At 46.3% G+C, this 17,987-nt stretch overlaps 1 protein-coding gene across 1 annotated transcript in view; it reads left to right on the top strand.

Annotated features, from left to right (window-relative positions):
• The window catches only part of PLXNA4 (plexin A4), a 437,848-nt gene that overhangs the window by 275,135 nt on the left and 144,726 nt on the right, over window positions 1-17,987 (top strand). The gene's annotated exons all lie outside the window — the stretch shown is intronic.

Below are 17,987 nucleotides of genomic sequence, written 5' to 3'. Positions count from 1 at the left end.
CCTGAGCTTTCTTGTGTAGTTACAATTCTCATGTGACGACTCCAGCAAATTCCATGAGACTCAGCCAGGCAGAAGCAAGAGATCTCGGGCTGGGATGACTGGCCTGATACAGGTCAGGAAGCAACAGAGAACTGAATAAGTTCTCAGAGGTCCCTGAGCCCCGCTCAGGAGTCATACGTCTGCTGCAAGCAAAGGAATACATTCTGCCCTAGAAATCCCATCTCATCAATGATCTGTTCTGTAGAGACCAAATTCACTGCTCTGAGTGCTTCATCCCACAATGCCTCTGCCCTGGCCCTTCCATGCAGGCTGGGTCATTCTTAGGAGTGCTTCTCCACCCATGAATATGGATTTGTCAGATGCTCCCCCTCCTATTCATTCTTCCTTAGAGGGCTCCACTCTCTGAGGGGACCTTGTTGACAGAGTCTGGATTGTTCTGCATGCCCCCTTGCCACTTGGTGGGGGAGATGAATACTGCATTATGCCACCCACAGGTTTTTGGAATGAGGCCTTGTCAGCCTGCTCTCCCTAAGAGCCGGAGAGCCTAATGACATCTTCTCCTGGTGGGACTCTCCATTCGACCACACTCTGCTCCACTGTAGCGTCTTGTTGGGGGTTACTGTGACTTGAGAAAATGCTCTGCTACAGCATCAGAGTGGGCTCCGAAGCTGCTACACTTCCCTTGGAGCATCTCTCTTTGCCCCCTGACTAACTGTCGGGTCCTAGACACACCCCAAGGGAAGTAGCACTTTTCCTTGGTGGAAGGAATTCTTTGGAAGAAGATGAGGTCTCTGCCAAGCATTGAGTATGTTAAGGGGTCAGGTAGGAGTTCAAAATCAAACGTACTGAACCTGGGTCTTAAAAGATCTAAGGATTCTCAAAGAAGAGATTCTAAATTCTCTTTTTAGAGAATGTCTTTCCCCAAACCAGCTTCTTCTGATGAGTGAGTTGGATTTCTTAGCTTTGCTTCTTTGAATGAGGTGCCAATCTGAATCCAGGTTTTCTCTATGTCCTTGGCTGGTCTACTAACCCACACCCACTCACTCTAGTAGTGAGGCATGCCGGGAGTTTTAGATTAGGGGGAGAAAGGAGAAGAAAGGAATGAAGGGAACCGGGCATTCACAGGTTTGCAGGTATTGCTTCTCATAGAGTTGGAGGGTTTCACAGTGTCAGTTGAGGTCCTGGAGAACTGTACTAGCACTGGTATCCAAAGACTCTGCAGGGGTTTTGTGAGAAGTGGGAGTATAAAGCACCGTGTGGGGTACACAAGCCCTGGGATCATAACATCTGAGCAGGAATCTTGGCTCTACCATTTACTAAGTGATTATAGCAAAGTAGCTCAACCACTCTGGCTCCACATTCTCCACCATCACATGGAGTAGTAATAATATTTGCTGTGGTTGTTCCAGAGATCAAATGATATAACACATGGAATAAGCTTAAACCAAGACTGGCACAGAATGAGGGTTTGACACATAGAGGCTCTTATTCTTATAAGACTGCAACAAAAAAAGTGTCTGGATACTGGCCATGTTTGGAGGCAGGGGGTAGTAGCTTCAAGATTCTAGATGATCTGTCAGGTATGGAGTGCAGATATCTGGATCAAGGCCCAGGAGAACAAGGATTCAGCCCTAGTTGAGGGTAGATAAAGAATGCATGGCTTGTGGTACTGATGGAACATGAAAAGGAGAGTTGGGACAAGAGCACCGGGATAAGAGTAGGGAGGGAAAAGTCTGACCCAGGCATCTGTCCCCATCAGCATGTGGGCCGAACTGAGCCCTGATGGGTGAACTCTTTGCAGGACTGAATCTGAAGCCTGAGAGTATATGCTTGGGAATTATGTCTGGTCTACTTGGAAAGTATATCGTTACTCTGCTTACGGTTCCCTTGTCCTTCTGGCTCTATTAGTGCGTTTGCCAATTTCCTTCTGACCCAAGTTACACTATACTCTCTGGGCTCTTTTTTTCACTATGATGATGTCTTCATTGTTTGGGTTTTTTTTGTCCCAGACTCTCCTTAGCTTAAGTCAGTTCTCCATTGTTTTTGTCTGTCTAAATCTCATCAAATAAGTCCCTGATAATTGCAAATATGATAATTATATGGATGGGTAGATGGATGAATCCCCAGTGTCTTCACTGAACCAGAATTGGACAAAAGAAAGGCTGATACAAAGATCTACTACTTACACTAATCTCCAAGCTTGGACTTAAATAATTAAAAGACCACACATCAATAAAGTAGCTCCAAAACTTTAGTAATACGTTTATCTTTGCCATGATGCTTTTTCTTTTTTCTAAAACATTTTGGTGATGTGTTTTTATTCAAATAAACTTACTGTTTAAATTTAGCTTACTTTGGCTTTCTCTTAGTGATGGTATAGATCTGAGCTATAAATTTGCTAGTCATATATAATATTCCTAACACCTACAAGAAAATGCAGGGCTATTATAATTTTTGACAATCTATGTCCATACCTATACAAATCTTGGGCACTGCTCTTGCTTTGAGAACCACCAACAATTTGGTCTGAGTTGGCGTTTTGAGATCTAAAGATTTGACTTCAAAACCCAGACCTCCCTCACTGGATGCGTGACCTTGAGCAAGTCATTCAGCTTCTCATTTCCTCATTTGCAAAATAAGGAGAAGGAAAAATCTGCTCTAGTTGCAGAACTTGAATAATGCAAGAGAAACATCTGGTTATCTTTGCACTCTTTGTTTCCTTTACATGAGGTGAAAACTTAATTTTTTTCTAAAGGATGTATGTTCATGAGATTAAGTTCTAATGAATTAATCCTGGGGACAACAGAGGTTTTTTTTTTTCTTGCATAGGATCATATTGTCTGATTTTGGGGTTTATAGGTCTTATGGTTTCTTTTGTCACTACCCAATTCTGTCATCGTAATGTCAAAGTGCCTTAGACCCGCATTTCTCAACCAGGGGCCACCTGGCCCTCTGTGGTCCTCAGGGTACTCCAGTGGGGTCACAGATGAAAATTGCAGAAGTAGGGGGCCATGGTGTGAGACTAAGGATCAAGGGGTAGGATGGGAGGACCACAGTGGCAGAAATGTTGAGAAACATTGACATGGAAAATATGTCAACAATTGTTCATGCTGGTTCAACAAAACTTAATTTGCAAAAAAATGACAGCGGGTAGTAGTTTCCTGAGTTTCCCACTGCAAACATGCCTCGCGCTGTCCTGGGAGAGTCTGGTGTGGTGACTGCACACACAACTCTGGCCCTGCCACAGCCCTTTTTTAGTTCAATAGCATCCAACATTCACTGAGCAGCTGCTGTGAGTCAGGCTTTTCCTGGGCACTGAGACTCCATGGAGAACAGGAGAGTCTGTCTCTGCCCTGGAAGCCCTTGCGGTGAGCAGAGAAGCAGACAGGGGCTGGGTGAATGGAAGGAGTGGCGGGTCATGGTGAAGGCGAGGGCAGGTAATCCAGGAGGAAGAGTATTGGAGGGGGGTGCGGGGTTGGGGACGTTTCTTTAAAGGTGTCAGGGCCTCTCTGGGGAAGGAGCTTTTGCAGACGAGACAGATGAAGCAGAGTCACAGAGGTCATTTTGCATTGTCCAAGCAGAAACTGGGCCCAGGGCCAAGTAAGGAGACCAAGAGGCAGTTTTCTGGGGAAGCCAGAGGGTGTCCGTGGGGTGAGAGCAGAGGCTTTAGACAGCACTGGCCTGGATGTTTCCTCTGCCAAGTGGGCATAGAGATGATGGTACAGTCACTTCAAATGAAGATGAGAATGAAATGGGAGTACAGGTGTGAAATGTGGGTAGATCACAGCTAGAAGGGATCACCAATCCCTCCCAAAATTAGCTCTCGGGTGGATTTGTCACAGCTGAATAACCCCATCACCCCACTACTGGTTCTGGGTCTGGTCTGCTCCTTTCTCAGAGGGCCCCATCCAAGAGGAGACAGTCTTGTGTACGTGGCAGAGCTCAATGTCCTGAATCAGAGTTCCTAGCCTCTTTTTACCCCTCAGCCTTTCCTCTTCTTTCTTTCTGCACAACTCTGAGCATCTCATTACGGCCTCTTGGCCTCCTAGATTTGGGTGTCCATCCATGGTGTGAAGTTACTGGCCTCCCAGTCTTTAAGCAACAGCCTGAGCAAAGCATGCCTAACTGATGGAAGGTATATGATAGGAGAAGAAGCAGGAGGAGGAGGGGCCCAGGTAGCAGAGAACTTTCTCAGTTCGTGTTGGCGTCTTGTGTTGGCACCTTCTGCAGTTCATTTGTGTCTGGGTCAAATCCAGCTTCCATAGCCTTCTTTGTTTGGCCAACAGCCACAGACAGTAGGCTTTCTTCTGAGTGCCCCCCCCCACCCCTCATAAACTAGTGGCACTTGAGTGAAGCTGAGACATATGGAGGCAGAGGAAAAGTAGCTTGAGGTGCCCCGCCACCTCCACTGCAGGTTTGAGTTCCCTGGGAAAGCAGAGCCAGGCAGTGTGGCCTTGCTTGGTCTTTCCAGCATGATCCAGCCACGCAGTTGTGAGGCCCATCCTGCCTCGGTCCTTCTCATCCTGGTCTGCTCCGTTCACTTGCTCCACTAATATTCAGGCTAAGAACGGAGAGACCAGGCAAGGGGTTGGGTTACGGTTTCAGACAGTGTGGTTGGAGACTTTATAGAGAGGCAAGCTTGTAAGGAAAGAGCAGAGAGGACCAGCGGAGCACCCCTGGGTCCCCATGTCCCTGTTCTAGAGTTCCTTTCCTAGCTCTCCGTCTGGGATAGTGGAACTGAGAGATGATTGCACCTGCTTGCTGGGCGGGGGCAGATGTGCTGTTTTGGACTTTCCTGAAGGTTCTAGAAGGATGTTGGGCCCAGGGTAGCTGGGGATGTGGTTGAAGAAAAATCTCTTGGGGCTCACAGCTGCCAATTAGTTGGTGTCTCTATCAGGGATCCCTGCACAGTGGGGTGGTTGCTGTTCTTTCTGGTGTACCTGTGACCCTCCTTGTCTCAGCCTGACTCCCGGGGTGCTAGGATGTGAAATCTGACCACGTCAGGGGGCTGCAGACAGTGATCTCATGTTGATGGGATGCAGTCATGATCTAGTTTCAGAAGCCGGGTGCTAGGCTATTGGTGCTGAGTCCCTGGCTCTCTGTCTCTTTATCTCTGTATCTCTGTCTCTGTCTCTCTCTGTCTCTCTGTCTCTGTCTCTCTCTCTGTCTCTCTCTGTCTCTCTCTCTCTCTCTCTCTCTCTCTTTATCTCTCGGGGCTCTGGTGATGACACGTCTGTCTCACCCCTGTGGGGGACCCGGCTGTCCATTCCTGTTTGCACTTGAATGGCTAACACTGCAACAGGCCAGTTTGGACATGTGCTCCTGGCCCTTGACTGTGCCATTTCTGATGGCTCCTGGGAGAGTGATCTTGGAACACAGACCAGAGAGAGAGAGAGAGAGAGAGAGAAGCCCCGGCCAGCTTGGGCGCACTGTGTGAGAAGCTGTCACACCATTGCATCCAGTTTCACTCACGCTGGAGGCTTTCCATCACTCTGGCGTGGATCCCCAGGGGCTGGGTGACATCTTGAGCTCCCTCCCTTCCCGCTGCCTGCACAGTCAATGCCTGTGGTCTCGTGACCTTCACAGGACTGGAGGGAAGCAGGGAGAACCAGGGACATCCTGTCCTGATTCCTACTGTCATTACATGCATGGCCTTGATTCTCTGGGCATTAGAGCGCCTTAGGACCAGAAAGCTTCCCCAGCCTGACAGGGTCCTGATGCCACCTGCAGCCTTTCCCCTCTGAGGCCTCATCGAACACCAAAGCCCAGAGACCACCACGGCTTCTCAGAGGTCACACAGTCGGCAGGTGGCCACTGAGTTGGATCCACTGCAACGCCTCTGCCGGCCCCTTCCCCAAGGAGCAACAGGGGTGTTCTGTGGGAATGCTGCCTCCTGGCTGGCCTTGCCAGAAGGAAGTCTATGGACCCCAATGCTCAAAGGCCAAAAGCTGTGCTGAAAGGCAAAGGCCCTGCTAGGGGGTGGATAGAAGGGAGCAACAGGGGGGATGGTGAAAGCATTCCCGGTCCCATGAGGAGGTTCTGTCGTTTACCCGCCTCCCAGTCCCACCTGATGCAAGTTGGGACAAGAACCCCTTGCAGAGCTTATTCAGAGTGTCTTAGGGTACCCTGTGACCTGGGCCCAGCTAAACCATCGCAGAGAGGGAGTAAGCAGGGAGGCACCCAACTATCACCCTTCTCTTCCAACATACATGATCCTAAGGACCCCCTCCTGGTGAGGGTGGGTAAGCCCTAGCTTGTGCTTAGGGATCCGGAACCAATGGCCACGAATGGAGTTCAAGCCACGCTAGGGATTGCATCCAGGCCTTCCTCATGCCAGGCCTGGCTCTATCACTGGCACCACCTCCTGGCCCCTTAATCCGTCTCTAGGGGCATCTGAATAGGATCGTGTTTGAAGTCTCCCCAAGAGAGAGACATGACGATCTTCTGATATTCCTCAGAGGGCCTGGGAGAAGGCAGCAGAGATCCCGGGGAGGTCATGAGCTGACTGTGAAGAGGGGGTTTCCTCCTGGCCCATGATGCTCTACCTGCTCGACTACTCCTGCCTCCTCGTGTGCCCATGTCAAAGGCAGCCAGTGTCTCTCTGGGGTTTAGGGTCCAGGTTCCTGGCAGCAAAAGGCCAAGCTGGCAGTGGACTCACAGCCCGTGGAGGGTCTTCATCATCATGGTGATCGTTGCTCTCACCACTGTCATTTTCCAGGGCTCCTGGGAAGCCTGTCTCTGCTTGGACGAGGAATGCTCTGACTACTAGGTTGCAGGCTAATGGCCAGCTCAGCCCTGGGCACCTGCCCTGAGGATGACCTGGCACTCCACCTTCACCCCTTTGCTCTGTTAGCCCTGCCCCCCTGCCCCAGGAGATTTGAGGGGAGTTCAGCCTGGGTCACCTCCCCAACCACACCTGTCTCCGCTGCACAATCAGATGGGTTCTTTTTATTTTTTTCTTTTTGGGTCACACCCAGCAATGCACAGGTGTTACTCCTGGCTCATGCACTCAGGAATTCCTCCTGGCAGTGCTCAGGGGACCATATGGGATGTTGGGAATCGAATCCGGGTCGGCCACATGCAAGGCAAACGCCCTACCCACTGTGCTATCACTCCAGCCCCCTGGATGGGTTCTTTTTGTAATATCTTTTTTTTTTTTTTTGGCTCTGAGGAAGGGATTTTAGTCTGTCTGCACCCAGCACCCAGTGCACTGGGAGGATCGCAGATGACTCTGAAAAAAAAAAAAACGTGCCTGGTCCCCTGGGTTAGGACTTCTAAGTCAGACGTAGCTTGTTCCCTTTTGCTCTGTCCAAGCAGATGAATCAGCCTAGAGGAGCAGGACTGAGTGGGCAAATGGGGGGGGGGCAATCCAAGCAGGGGGTCTCAGGAGCAGACTCGGCAGCTCTCTGCCCTGAATGCCTTAGAGGAGCATGTGTCTTGGGCCGTTATCCTGACAGGGCTCTGTACTTTGCTCCGTGCCAGCATCCCCGCCTTCTGGGACATGCTTCCTGACCTTCATGAGAACAGCAGCCTCTGCCATGTCCCTTTAGCAGTGCACACAGGATGGACCTGCACCTCAGACAGACACCCTTCGGACCCTCTCCTCAAAGTACACATTTATTAATTGCCCACCAGTTGCCCAGCGTGGCATGGGGCACTATCGCTGAGGGAGGAATCAAAGCAAGGCCCTGTTCTGGAAGCTGTGTAGGGTGAGGCAGCCACACTACAGCCTGTGGGGACTGAAAAGAAAGTACAAAGGCTGGGATCCAGAGTCTGGGTTTTCTTGGAGGTAATACTCAGTTCTGCAGGTACCTCCTGGCTTCCTCTGACAGGAAATGACACCAGGTGTGGCTGGTGGCCAGGAGTTGACTCAGCAATGCCAGCCTTGGGTCCTGTCCCCTCCGGATGGCCTGTTCAGGGAAGTGGTTAAGTTCCGGGAGGACTTGATTGACTTATGACTGAGTTCTGCCGGAAGAAAAGCTGGAAATATGGGCTACTTAAGGAAACTGTGTACTGCGTTTGAATATTGATGAGCTGGGTTCCTGAGTAAATAGATGCGTGTTAATTTGTGCCATTGTTCAGCATGACTGGCTGGCATGAGTGATGTCACATGACTCCCCCCGGCGCCACAGAGGTAGAAAGAGGAGAAATTACAAATGGCAGAATACTATCTGAGAGGAGGCTTTTAAAGTGCATTTCAAATACACATGTGGACAATGGAGCCATGAATTTGAAAGAGAGGAGAGGGGGAGAGAGAGGGAGGGAGAGAGAGATTATGCTCATTTCAAGGGAGCACTTTGTGGTGAAAGGGAAGGTTGTTGGGATACTTGTTTCAAGTAGGTTGTGCAAATTAGAAATAGGAATGTCCTCCCTTTGAAGGACTCAGAGCAGGTGAGAAGGCAGCCACCAACCTGCCTGGTTCCGTCTGAGCTCAAGCCACCAGCTCTCTCTCCTGGTTCTCACCTGCCATCTTCTTGCCATAGGACCAGGGCTGAGTTTTATACTCTCTGGATTTTCTGAAGATGAGTTCTATTCTCAGTGGTCACGGTGGGGTTGGCCAGTGCCTTCTGCCTGGTTTGATGCAATGAGTAAATTAATGAACTCTTACGAAAGCATTAGTGCCTGGCACATAGCAAAATCAGTTTCTGTCTCTGTTGTATTAGCAGAAAGTCTATTTATGGGGCAAAGAAAAATTCCATCTCAAATACTTCAACTTCCATCCTTCATAAATTCACCTATGTCTCTTTTAGGGAGTGCTCAATCTTTTAGGGAGTGCTCAATCTGTGGCTCCTCCCCAGAGCTGTGTGCTCACCATCTGAGTTTGTGGATTGGTTGACGGTTCCTTGGTTGTTGGAGATTGTGTGTACCCAATTTAAGATACTGCCTTGTAGGGGTCTCAGACTCACCCCTCTCTCACCACTTTTGAGTCTGTCTTCAAGAAAAGGGGGAACCCCTCCAAGGAATATCTTCTTTCCCCAGAGCCCTCTTGTTCCACATGATTTAGAGAGGTGCCCCCTCTATCAGGACTGGGTTCCAGGACACAGACAGCACATATGGGCACGCATGAAGCATGGCGTAGGACCATGTCTTCCCTCCCACCTCTTGCATCAGTATTACTTTGAGCAGTTAAATCACTGAACAAAGGATCTCCCTGGGACTTGGGGGAACCCAGTGAAGGAATCCTGCTAACTAGAGCAGTTCTAGATCATTCTGTGAGTGGATGCACTTAATGCATCTCTGGACTAGGGGTTGGGTGTGAGATTCCAGGTAGTGACTTCTGATCTCTTTGGACAACAGAATTCTCTTTACTGGAACCCCTAGTGCTTTCTGGAACTGGGGAAAACTTTGTCTTCTTCTTTGTCTAGCTTTTTGCTATTTCCCTCCCTTTTCCTGGGCTGGTATCCAGGGTATACACACGTAATTTGTCCTGAGTGACTCCATCTCTGGATGCAGACTGATCTCTTAGCTCTCCCACATTTTTCCTGAATGGGGTTCTTTCTAACCGAGTCCTGGTTGGCAAGACATTGGAGCCTTGCTTCTTGCTTCTTTCCTTTCAGCCTGTGTGTATGTACATGAGTTCCCAGGACTCTCTGTCTCTTTGTCTCTCTGTCTCTGTCTGTCTGTCCGTGTCTGTGTCTATCTACCTGTCTGTCTCTCTATCCTTTTGTCTCTCTCTCTCTTCTTCTCTTCTCTCCTAGCACAGAGAGACCTTCCCTGCTAGGAAATAGACTTCCCCGACCTAGTCTTCATCTGCAATTCATTGTCCTTCTCTAAAAGTCACCCATTTTATTTAACTATCAAAACTCCACCTCTTACCCCATGTTACCCACCCCCATTTTACACTCAAATATTCAAATGCACATTGTTGGCCTGGGTGGATTGTTTCAGTCACTTTGTATTTTCTCAGATTTTTTTTTTTCTTTTTTGGTCATACCTGGCGATGCACAGGGGTTACTCCTGGCTCTGCACTCAGGAATTACTACTGGCGGTGCTCAGGGGACCATATGGGATGCTAGGAATCGAACCCAGGTTAGCCGTATGCAAGGCAAACGCTGTGCTATTGCTCCAGCCCCCCCAGATGGTTCTTAATTTAGGAGTCATTGTTTATTCTCAGTTGTATATTATTCTTCAACAATTAAACAGATGCTGGCTCTGGTATTTTCTGTATGGCTTGGTAGATTATTTTTCAGTTTCTATTATAACGAATTATATATATGGAGAAATATTCAAGCATTTCCAGTGCTAAACAAATAATGTACACAATCTATGGGCGTGTTTTACTTTTGGTTAGTGGGGAAAACTTATAAACCCTAAATTCACTATGATTTAGAGGAGTAACTCATGTATTTATTGTTCTCTTCCAAGTCCACGCTCTAAAACATCTAGCACCCATTGTTCTTCTCTGATTCAGTGATCATAAAGTTTACTTTGATTCTAAGGGATGCTAAGATTCATGATCCCATGAGTCCAAGAAAGAAACTTCTAGAATGTCTATTCTCTTTTTATACTGAAAACCAGAAATTCAGTTTCATTCATCTAATACAGTGTAAATACTAGTGATTGTTTCTCTGTTCTATATTCTGCCTTACTTTGGTTAGGAAAGGATGACAAAGCATAGTTCTATCTCTTCTAGTAGGAAACACTAAGACTCTTACTGGTGGATTCAGTGTCAACGTTTGACCATAAATTTGTAATTTATATGCAACAAATATTTAAATAACATAATGCAATCCTTTGAATATAATTTTCACAAAAGTTTGCAACAAGAAGGGAATGGCCAGGAAGATTTCTTGCCCACCACGAGGTCACTGATTACAGAAATATAATTGAACATTTTACTTTTAAAAGGACCCAAATGTTCCACATTTGCTGACCTTTTCAGCATGACAAGCAGCTGTCAGAATATGCCACTTTGCCAATAACTTTGAAAAATTAAACACATCACCTGCCCCCTCAATATAAAGGTGATGCATTAACAATAGGTATGAGAGGCACAAATTTTCGAAGGAATTTAGGGTCTGGAGAGATTTTTGAAAGGAAAAGAAAATGTATAGAAATATTTTCATCTTATGTGATTTCTTTTTTTGCTAAATAGGGAACCACCTAAAGATTTAAATCTATATAAAATCTTCAGCCACTTACAAATAGAATACTTTTTGCCTCAAAATACTTCCAAATAATTTTAGAGAGTTTTGACCCATTTTTAAAAAAAATACAAAGCACCTTCAAATTAGTTGAAAGAACAACTGATAGAGAAGGTGGCATTCCATTAACTGAATTTCAACAATAATCTTGTCTAACTGGTGTAGGAGACTAAAAAAAGGGCATCTTGATTCATTCAGCATGGTGAACAATGCCTTTTTTGCATCCCTGTTTTCTGTGATGTGTCTGTTCCTCTAATGACTGTCATTAAGGTCAAATATTAAAATGAATTGAGCCTAGGATCTCAGAACCTCATATTACTGAGAGCTCAACAAAGATTTTCAAAAGTAACAAAGCCAATCCCAACCCTGCAATCTTACCATAGTTGAAAGTTGCTGTGTTTTAGCAATCATGAAAAATGATTGGCTACATTCCTTAATAAACTATAATCCAGTTGTGTTTTACCTCACATGTGTATCTTCCAGTTTTTCATAATGTCTGATAATGTCATAATGTTGCTAGATAGATCACCTCTATTTCTAAACAAATGCACATGCATGGTAAATGCAAATTCAATTATGTTCTATATCACATGTCATCAGAGCTCTTCAGAGACACTGACCATTGGGGTATGAACGTTTGCAGCTGCTTCCTAAATGAATCTCATCACAATGTCTGAAATCTACTTTTCTATTATTTTCCGAAGCTATCTCCTTATTCCCAAGAGTTTGCTGTCTTAACTCAGCAGAGCTTACAGTTACTTTGCCCCAGTTGTACCAATGTCAGTAGAGTTCCTGTGGCCACTGTCTTTATTTCCTGGTATTTCTTAATTTTTCTGAGGAGTACTAAGTCTGTCTGGGACCAAGAAAATTAGAAAAAAAAATTCTCCATTGGAGAGACGACTGAAATTTAACTAGTGGAATTTAAAATGGTTCGGACAGATGAGAAAATCTTATTATAAGTGGATGGCATTATCATGCCTGTGGTCATTAAGGCTGGCAGGGAGATTCTTGCATCAGTCTGACCCAAGTGACTGTGAACTCAACCGTCTGTAGTGTTTGAGACATGAATCTCAGAAGCAGCCTTTTCTTGGTAAATCTCTTGCCTCCCATTCATTTCTCCTTTGTTTCATATCATTCCATTCTTTCTGTTGTCCCATGTGGGGGCAAGTCCTTTCAGCTTTCCTTTTAGTTTTAATCTTCATCTCTTACTCTTCTCCACAATCACCTTCCATGTCCCTATGTCCAAAGAGGGAGGGCAAGATGGACTGGGGTCAGACCAGTGTTTTTCAAGCTGCTGGTCATGACACATTAGTGGGTCAAGAAATCAATTTAGTGGGTCACAAAATCAATTTAAAGGGTCACGGCCAGATTTTTTTAATGGAATAGAATAAAATCGAGTAGAACAGTGTCCATCAAGCATCGTAAAAAGTACTATTTGGGAAATAGTCAATGTGTACTGACATATGCTGTGGACTGCTATGTTAAACAGTACTTGACATGAGTCTTGGTCAAAATGATAGGCCACTCCATAATGTTTTTATATGCTGATTGTCAGTGAACTTAAGCTTGGGGCATCCAATTCACACTTCAAGCTATCCTAAATGACATCATCTGGCCCTCCACTAGCTTTTATTCTAGTGATTTCACAATTTCAACTCAATATTGGCAGTTTAACGAGACCCCTGAGAACCATGGATAAAGCTCCGGACACAGAATTAGACCAACAGGATTCAGGTTCTTGCCTTGCTGTAAGATCTTGAGTTCAGAGTCTCATTTATTTTTCAATGGAGCACAGGATTCGTGCGGTTCAGTTTGCTATTTTACTGAGGTGTGTGGGCAATGGGGGGAGTTCCACAGCTCCCTGTAGACAGGGTCCTGGGTGCATTGTCCTCTCCAGGCATTTCCCAGATGGACTAAAATCTGAAAGGAACCACAGGCTGATCTACATCTCAGTATGTCACCATCCACCTGAAAAACCATTGACCTTGACTCGCAGTGTATAGTCCCTATACCAGGAACTTACAAAGATGTTTAAGACATCTGCATCTTCGGGCTGGGGTGATAACACAGCAGGTAGGGTGCTTGCCTTGCACACGGCCAACCTGGGTTCGATTCCCAGCATCCCATATGGTCCCCTGAGCACCACCAGGGGTGGTTCCTGAGTGCAGAGCCAGGAGTAACCCCTGTGCATTGCCAGGTGTAACTCCAAAATAAAAAAAAAAGACATCTGCACATCTGCATCTTCTATGAGTTTAAGACTGAGTGATTGTGTTCACAGGCCTTACCCACATACACAGCTTGGTACAGGGCCAGATGAATTAGGATGACTCTGCTTCTCCTTGCCTGAAGTTCTGACACTTGGAAGTTACTTCTGCCTCTGTGGAAAACTAAACAGCACTCCTAAAATGCATTGCAATCTTGATATTTCTTAGCTAGAGGCATAAACCTGAGGCTAGTCAAGATGAGAGGGACAAAGTCCAATGGCTCTCCAAATGCCAGATCCGGCTGCATTCAGCATGTGCACCGAAGGGAGTAAAACTAATTACTACCTTCTTAAAAGCTGAGCTTGGGTGGATACGCCCTTGAAAGTGGCCGGCAGAAATGCTTCTTTGCAAACCATTCTCCCCAGGCAGTTGCCTGCAACTCTCTCTGCAAGAGCCTTTGCTGCCCAAGGCCCCCTGCCTCGGGCCATTAGCAAAGAGGCTGGTCATTATTAACTAGCTGGCATTGACTGATGACACCAAGCCTTTTTTTAAAAACTGCTCAGGGGCTGGTGGCAGGCGCTTAGTTGACCCCTGGAATTTGGAGTTTATTCTGCCATGAAAACAAAGAAATAAATTGAAAGAATGAATAGAACCTTCCATGGTTAGACTCACTGACAAGACAGCTCAGCAACCTCCTTTGTTGCACCCTCCCCAAACCGTTCCCACCCTCCAGAAAAATCCTGCCAGCCAGTCTCCTTTGCTATCACCCCCAGATTTCTAGGGGTCCCTTTAGACCAATGAAATGAGGGAATCCTTGTCTTTTCCCTCGCCCCCGTCTCTGGGCCCTGGTACCATGAAAAGGGATAATATCTGTACAATCTCGTGCATCTTGGAGAAGATTCAGAAAATCCCTATAAAATATGCTTACCAGTGTGTGCATTTTATAGTAAATTTACATTATAAGCACCACTGGGATCTAACTGCATAGAAAAATGACTCTTCCTTCCGTTTTGTGGGGTGGAGGAATTGAGATGCATTCTTTGATGACCACCTTTCAACTCAACCGCATGTATTATTGACATCTTAGAGTAGCTGGCTAACTACACTCCAAAACCAGTAGCTCATCTTTTGGGAATAATAAAGCTTTTATTTTGATAAAGTTTTATTGAAACCTGACCATGTCTATTTATTTATAATTGGTCTGGAGTTGCATTAGATTCAACTGTTGAGTTGCATCATTGAAAGAGTATTGCCTCTGCAAAGCTTAATATGAACTCTGAGATTGTCTATAGTAAAAAATGATGTGGTTCCTCCTAACCACCTATGTGTCAAACCTCCAATCAAGGAGCAGCAGAATGGGTGCCAAAAAATAGTATAATGGGGGCCAGAGAGATAGTACAGCAGGTAGGACACTTGCCTTGCATGCAGCCAACTCAAGTTCAATAACGGCACCCCAAATGGTCTCCCTGCACTGCCAGGAGTGATCCTTGAATGCTGTAGACAAGATAAGCCCTGATGAACACAAGGTACGGCTCCCTAAATAAAAGCAAACTAAAAAGAGCATTGGGTCTTTGGGGTCTTCTGAAAGATTCCAAGTATGTGGGTTGGGGTAGGAGAAGAACTGATGCATGTCAAGTGTACATTGTCCACAGCTTCCAGGTTGCTGTGTGGTTCCCAGAGTGTATCTCTAGCTGGGCCTTGGAGGTCATCCTACTCTCTGTGCAAGATGCATGGCACCCATCTCTCCAGGAAAATGGTTGGCAAGCTGCACAACTCCCCTTGAGATTCTCTGATGAGTCTCATCTCTGTTCTTTACCCCTGGACTGCACATCCCTACTAATATCTAGTATTGCAATTCTGAGGGTTACTGTGGCAGCATCTGATGCTTAATAAGCATTTGGTGTATTTGGTGGGAAGACGGGAGGAACCAACATGAAAGCACATTCCCTTTACCATTTAAAAATAAAACCCCAGGAGCCAGAACAATGGTACAGTGGACTGGGTGCTTATATGGCATGTGGCCAACTCGGGTTTGATCCCCAGCACCCCATATGGTTCCCTGAGCTCTTCCAGGAGTGATCCCTGAGTGTAGAGCCAGAAATAAGTCCCGAGCGTAGCTCTGTGTGACCTCAAAACAAAATAATAATAAAATCCTAATCTCATGAGACAGAGCTCCCCACTTATTACCTTGGTTTTTTCCTCCCCTTTAAGCCAAATGTTGGACTGGAGCAATAGCACAGCGGGTAGGGCATTTGCCTTGCATGTGGCTGACCCGGGTTCAATTCCTCCATCCCTCTTGGAGAGCCTGGCAAGCTACTGAGAGTATCCTGCCCACACGGCAGAGCCTGGCAAGCTACCCATGGCATATTAGATATGCCAAGCACAGTAACAACAAGTCTCACAATGGAGACATTACTGGTGCCCACTCAAGCAAATCAATGAACAATGGGACGATAGTTCTACACTGCTACAAGTCAAATGTAAAGTGTCCCCAAATAATTAAATCATATTGGTGAATGTAATCCAAGTCAATCACATTTTCTGGAGAATCTCTGTACGTATTTATCATACAAGGATAAAAAGACCAAGTAACTCATTTCTCTTCTTCTTTCCCACAAACTCTCCTGAATCCCACCATGACACAAAAGAAAATTTTTTAAAAATCAAAATGAGAACAATAATTTTATGTGACAGGATTATTTATAGGGCCGCTCTCCCCATGATGAATCCATCCAGGGGCTCAGCACCTCCCCCAGATGCCAATTCATAAATCAGGAAATGCTATTACCCACTGGCCATAAAAACAGAGCCCGCCCTAACACAGAGGACTCATTTTGGAGGCAGTGGCCCCATTTCCAGGGCAAAAATGAGTTCAGAAAATCCTCCTGGCTGTCCGGAGAGAGGAGAAATGTCTTTTATTTGATAATCAGTCTTTCTTTGCTTCCAATCCCCTTTTCCCTAGAAATATGTAGAATTAATGGCACAGATATATGCCATTTCACAGAAATAATAATAGCAGGTCGAACTAGATTGAAATGGGGCAGAGGGCAAGAGTGAGAATGGGGAGGAAGCTACAGATTTCCTGGGAAACCTTCCTATTAGCTTAAATGCAGTTCATGAATAAACAGCTTAGAAATAAAGAAGTGAGTCTCCTTTCTAGACCTTCCTCCTACAGGCACCATCAAAGATGGGCTGGATGCCAAGGGAAGGGTGGCAATGAAAGAGTTCTCTGAGGGAAGACAGGGGAGAGAAGAGGTGGGAGACTGGGGATTGATTTGGGATTCTTCCAGTGTTATTGTTACGCTTCCTTTGGGGGGTCTCAAGGAATGTATGTGGGAATGGCAAAGGGACAGAGTTAGAAGAAAGGAGAAAAACTGAGAATGGGGGAGTGAAGGAAGCTGTTCTGGGAGTTTAGTCAGAATCATACAAGAAATTGTGACAATGGAGGCCAACACAGATGATGTCCAGTGCACTTTCAGCTTAGGTTCTGGAAGAGAGGAGGATATGCAATAAATGAGTCAGAAGATAACTAACCAAGGCAAATTTCTCAAATGATAATAACTCAATCCCAGGGAAACAAAGCAGAGACAAAGGAGAGAGGGAAGTGGGTGCTGTTGGGTGGGGACAGGTTTAGTGTCAGGAGGTTCTTTTTGAAAATCGATGGCATACAAGTTGGCCTTTCAATGAGAAGGACATTCTAGACAGAGGCAGACAGCAAGTGTGAATGCAAAGTCCCTGAAGCGGACTGCTGGGGGTGTGGTCCAATCACAGAAGAGTCTGCACTTAAAGAGACTGGCCAAGGTGAGTCCACTCTGGACCGTGAGAGCTTATTTGGAGGTTCTAGCAGGGGAGCGCAGCTACTCGTATACCCTCGACCCAAGACCGGTCCGTCTCTATTCGGGGAAGGCCGTCCTCTTCGACCGACCGAGCGCACAGCTTCGGGAGGGACGCACACGGAGCGGTGAGGGAGGAAGGGGACACCGCCTAGCCAGCCAGATCAGCCGAATCAACCCTGGCAATCAATGGGGTGACAGATGTCACAGCCAGATCGCCCTCACATCCTGAGTCTCTGATGTGAGGGAGTTAATTTAGCGGGCACTTCCACAGTGCTGAGTAGTGCTAGATCCAGGTTCACTGGCCAGTTTTGAGCTGAAGCATCTGGTAGAAAGCAGCCAGGGAGTTCTGCAAGACATCAAGAGCCTCCTCACATCTAGTCTTGCTGGCATCCACCTTCGTCCACCGTCACCCTAGTTTAGGAGAAAGAATGAGCCAACAGCAACAATCATGTGACCCAGGGCTTCGTGTTGGGCTGGCAAAGTTTGATAGGTTTGTGTTGAGCATTTGGGCAACTTTAATATGATACCATGAAAACGCAATGTTAAGTGCACAGTTATGTGGCCGTGATGGGATAATTCTGCATATGATTATCTGCAATTCTGCAATTCTGCAAATGACTGATTGTCATTTGGTATGAGAAACTCCACACAGAACACATGATGTCGAACCACAAACCCACTTCACACCCAGGTTCACATCTTGCTCTGGACTTTATACTAAGGTTCTGTATGAGGGAACTGTGGGGGGAATAAGAGGAGAGGGTACTTGAGACCTCTCTGCTCTCTTTGCAACTTCCTATGAA

This window comes from Sorex araneus, chromosome 1 (assembly GCF_027595985.1).
Source record: "Sorex araneus isolate mSorAra2 chromosome 1, mSorAra2.pri, whole genome shotgun sequence".
In the NCBI taxonomy this organism is placed as follows: Eukaryota; Metazoa; Chordata; class Mammalia; order Eulipotyphla; family Soricidae; genus Sorex; species Sorex araneus.
This window is presented reverse-complemented; position numbering and strand designations above follow the sequence as displayed.